The sequence below is a fragment of the Rhea americana genome, unplaced genomic scaffold (genome assembly GCF_003343005.1).
Source record: "Rhea americana isolate MKP2758 unplaced genomic scaffold, rheAme1 scaffold_70, whole genome shotgun sequence".
NCBI lineage: Eukaryota > Metazoa > Chordata > Aves > Rheiformes > Rheidae > Rhea > Rhea americana.
This window is the reverse complement of record NW_028186868.1, coordinates 3,715,640-3,720,973: the sequence shown is the minus strand read 5'-3', so window position 1 is coordinate 3,720,973 and position 5,334 is coordinate 3,715,640.

The following is a 5,334-nucleotide window of genomic DNA, read 5'->3' as shown; positions in this document are numbered from 1 at the left end:
GGCGAGCCCGCCCCGTGGTCTGTAGCCCCCGAAATGTCAGAGCGGGGCGCGGAAACCCTGCGGGAGGCGCGGACGGGCGCCGCGGGGCCCCCTCCCGCGGCGAGCCCGGCCCGGCCCGCGGGCAGAGGCGCCTCTGCCCGGAGAAAGCCCGTGTTAAAAAGCAGCGCAGCAGCTGGACGTGGGGCAGGGAGCGCAAGGGAGCGCGGGGGGCGTCAGTAACTTGCTCCCTTGCTCGGCGGCAGAGCCTCCTGCTTTCACGAAGCGGGAGCTGGGGAAGGAAGGGCAAGGTGCGGACTTGCACGAAAATCTTTCTTACCGCCTTTCAGGTTTCAAACACGTGTTTCATGCCACGGCACTTTCTTGTTGTTGTTCTGTTCTAACGTTTCCAACACACATCCACATCCTTTCTGCTGTAACGTATCAGATCAAAACCCAGTCATTATGCGCTGTTCTGGCAAGCCGCCGGAGCAGAGGGTACATGCAGAGTTTAGACTATTAATTGCAAATCTTCAACGCCATCTTCTGAAATTTAAATGTAATTATCACCACATTTTGAGGGGGAAGTGAGAGGGACAGGCATTTTTAGATATTTAGCTTATAACAGACACTGTCCTCCAGAAAAAGAATTGGCAGTGCCTGTCAGAATTTTTTTTCAGTCACAAGTTAAGGCACCTTTAAGACTAAAACACGTCATGGAGATTGGAGGTGACTGCCGTTGTAAATCAAGACAAGAGCAACCATAGCTTTAGCCATAGGCATCTGAAATGTTTTCCAAAAATTCAAGGTATGATTCTTAGAAGCAAGACTGGGTGGTACTCAGYGCTCCAACTGCAATCTCTTTAAATATAGAAATGTATCAAAATGTATTACTGTAAAATGAACACTTCTAATGCCTCCGACTTTTGCAAATTTTAAGACAGGGAATTCTGCGCCGGTGTGAAACAAGAAGATTTGATCTGCATTAGATCAGGTCCTTCAGGAGAAAATTAACAGCTTTCTCAAATTCTGGAGAATATTTTGAAGAAAATAATTCTGCTTGTCCAACGAATTCTAGTTAGAGAGGTAGATGGGTTATAAATTCAGAAATCTTTAAGGGAAGACAAAGCCAGTCAGAACACTTAAAAAAAAAAAAAAAAAGTACATGTATTGGAATTTATTTAGTTGACTGATTTGTCACTGTCTCGGTGCCAAAAGAACTCAATAAAAAACAGTCTCCAATTGCCTAAATTTTTAGAGTGGATGCTTAAAGCTATGCTCCTAGATACATAATTAGTTTTTACAAATAAGTCTTTTCATGAGTAAGATGGGCTAAGTCTCGTTAGCTTTACTGGCTTCATTACTCAGGGTTTCARGCACCAGTCATTTCCATTTAGATAGCAAAAAAATTTAGGACCACCATTTTCAGTGTGCAAAGTAGAAAGCTCTGATCAATAACGCAACTGTGTTATCTACATTAAATGTTGCAGTGTTGCACTGGTAAACTTTCATTGCGTGCTTTTTGCATATGGTAAGAACCTGTTACTCGCTAAATGGTCCAGTTCATGATCTGAACACTTAGAGGACCTCCCAAACTGTTCTTTTCTAGTGATTTCCACRCTGTTTTAAGTGTCTAACTCAACCTGTAAAACCTTACCCAAAAGCCCCATTTGTCTTCATGTTCATGTTTTCTATGTCAATACTAGACTTAAGTCCTTTTGTGAAAATACTTGCTGCTGCTTAACCACTGCGTTCACCACTAGGCCCCTTGCTTTTCACACTCTTAAGGTCACAGTGACTAAGGGCATGCCGGGAAAAATGACTGTTTCTTCTCAATAGTGCTCACAAATGTTTAAGGCATAGAAAGTTGGGTTCTGCTTTTACCAAAAACCTCTGAAGTTCCAGCTGACTCGCATGGGAACTGCACCCAAGGCAGAAAAATAACAAAGATGAAAGCTCAGACTAGCTACCAGAAGATATGTGGAGTGAGTCCCTTAGGAAGAGAGCAATGATGATTCAAAAGGCACATGTGTTAGCGAGTCTTGCACTCAGGAGTTTATTCCTTGTGGTTAATAAATAAACCTTCTGAAAGGATTATTTCAGAAGCGTCCTACGCTTTCGCTGGGTGCAGGAGCAAAGCTACCCGCTGTAGTGGCAAGGCTTGCCTGCCTCCCAGGAGAGGCGCAGGGCAAATCCAGTCTCAAAGTCAGAAGCTAGTGGAAACATGTCAGAAGTGAGATGCAGCATAACAGAGGCCCTTCAAGGGCTGCCATGTGCCCAGGGCTTCACCTCAYGCTGGAGACCGTGAAATCCCCACAGCACCGCTGCAGGGGGAGTTCCTCGCGCAGAAGAGGAACCTGCCTGGGATGACTGCAGGGTGTGGGCTGAGCTCACCTGCTCGCTGCTCCCATCTTCATTGACAGCTTTACTGGTTGCGTGGGATGTCCACCTGCAGCTCTGGTGGGAAGATGCATGGTACAGCAGGTCCTGRAGGTTGGTAGAGGGCGAGCCTCCCTTGGACTAGACGCAGTCTAAGCAGCAAGCGAAGCACTGCACACCTGCAGAGCTTGCGGCCAGAGCAAACTCTCAGGTAACAAGGTGTGCAGCAGTGAGCAAGCATCTGCATCAGCGGCCATGTTCTAGTCTTGGATGAAGACAGCAGGGGCCTGACCATGGCTTTCAGCCTGAAAGGTTACTTCTTTTTTCCTTACCTGGATGCTCAAGTCCCTGAACATACTCTGACCAACCTGGTACATTTTTCCCTTCACCCCTGAAAGCAGAAGGGGGCACAAAGCTCTCCCCTGCTTTAATGCCCAGTAGCCAGTTCACCCAACCGGGAATGCACCACAGCTGTACAGAGACTGGGTTTCAGGGGTCTGCAGGAGTGCAGTGGAGGCTGTATTGAAGCTCTTGACAGCTTGGGCAAATGCATTTTCAGAACTAAGTTAAGCTCCTAATGAAGGTTTTGAAAAACCGGCAGCTGCCTGTCTGCATCTTCGGGGGCCCCAAACCTCCTTCCTGAGATGGAGATTTTTGAAATACTTAGTAACTTGTTACTGGCACCAATTTCCATAAGGTTCCTTCTTCCCTTAGAAATCCTCAAAAATCCTTATTTGTGCATCTGTGAGAGGATGCTTTCAGCTACCCAAAGCAGCCACAAACTTCAGGCCAAAAGTAACAGCACTATTAAAATTTCACAACTCCACATTTGAAGCAGTAAAGTTGGGACACGGAGCTGAGGAAACAAATCAGTAGGCAGCCATCCTTACACTGCAGGAAGACCTCCAGGGTTGATATCAACAGAATTCAAAGGCACACTGGAAATTTGAAAATAGATTACTGATTACTTTGGTTTACGCTAGAAAAGCACCTGCTTTTTAACCAGATCTAGCACGAGTCTTAACAGCCAGATTTTAATCATCCTGTGTTGTGGTGACTGCTTGTGTCATAGGCACTCCCCTCGCATTTTGGAAGGATACTTGCAGTTCCTCCATCTGAAATAATGACTCATGAAACAGTATTATTCCACCATAGAGCTTCCATGTTACTAATTACACAATCGTTTTAAACCACTAGAAACAAGGTAAACCAGTGAAAAGCCTCATGGTTCACTTGTAATTATTTTTGGTGGATTCGGTGTATGTTTTGTTTCCTTTTCACACACCCTTCATCCGTTTTATAACCAAAAATAGTTCAATCTGTCCTTCATAAGATATTTAACTCCATACATCAGTTCATGTCTAGGACTCAAATAGCCTTTCASTGTATGTAGTAATACCTGAGACACTCTGCAACTTTCCTCTGAAGAAAAAAGTGGACCTCCTGCCAGTGCCTGAACACCTGGTATCCAGACTTTCTCCTTCCCAACAGACTGATGCGCTCATCAACTGAAATGAGCTAGAAGTTGCAAGGTGAATTTCCCAGCTCTGTGCTGCTTCCTAGTGCTGCATGACCAGGCCAAGAGCGCACCTTAGAAAAATCCTGGGTTGAAACCTTCCCCTGCAAAGCCAACAGCAAAATTCACATGGATTTTCTGCTCTATGGGGCATCATGGTTGAGTCTCAGGCAGTTTGGGTAGTTGGTCTTGTTCTGATAATGTGTTCTTCATAAAACAGGCACTTACGTGCTAGTCTTGCTGTTGGCACTAGGAGATGAAAGGCTTCATCTCCATAAAGCATCGCTGTCCCTTCTCTGTGTGCCAGCCATGCCCAGGTTGCTCAGATCCTGTAAGGCACCTAAAAGAAAAGGTCATATGATCAATATTATACTTCAGTCATGAGAGCTCCACTGAGAGCAGCACTATTTGCCGGATGCTGAAGATGATAGTTTTGATAATAATAAAATCATTACATTCACATCTAATGACACTTCTTAGTATTAATTTGCTTTCATGTATTTCCGTGTTCTCTTTACTTTTTTTTTCCTGCATACTTATCTTATTCTTTTCTGTGTTTTCAAGAATCCTCAGGTATTGGATCACTATTAAACCTCTTCCCACATCATTATTAAACCTCTTCCCACCAGTACCACAATAACATTCACATTTTCTCAAGTGCTACACTGAATTCCTGAACTAGGATACAAAGGGGTATGACTAAGCCTTTTGTTGGCTTAACAGCTCATTCATGAACTAGTTCTGATGCTTTCTGACACTTCCCACTTTAGCTGGGAAAGAAGATACAAGCACAGTTTGGCAGAGTATATCTTACAAATAGATTTTTGAAATGAGGAATAGCYTAATGTTCAAATCTATGGAGTATTTTCACCAATATGCAGAAATATGTGAAAAGAAGTATGACCCTAAAACAACAATTTTTAGGTTGCATACTCTTGACAGCAAAAGTTGCTGGAGAGTTGCAAGTATGTATTATTTCTACTGTGGTGACAACAAATGATTAATAAATACTACTGTCATCTGAGGAAAATGACAAGTGCCCTGAGAAAAATGCAAAGAAACAGAATGGTAAAAAAACAAAAGCAAAAACAGATGTTTCATTTTGGAAACCAAAAGAGTAAACAGAAGTACGAAGGATAGAATTTAGGCACCGCTCCATCGTCTAACCTGCCTATCATAGCACTGCCATCTGGAACCGTAACACATTAACGTTTCCGGTATAAAACTAATGGGAGGAGTAGGCTTTATTCTTGATGTGCTCTAGATTTTACTAATTCCATAAGAGAGCGAAAAGCTTGGATTTTGTGCACATGCGCGCGTGTGTGTGCATGCATGTGTGTGTGTGTGCACACTGTGTGTACATGCATTTTGTGGGATATTAGTTACAATGTCATATTTGCTAAATGGCCTTTTTAAGGCTCACCCTGCACTTCTTGAAAAGTCACAAAGCATCTCTGAATCAC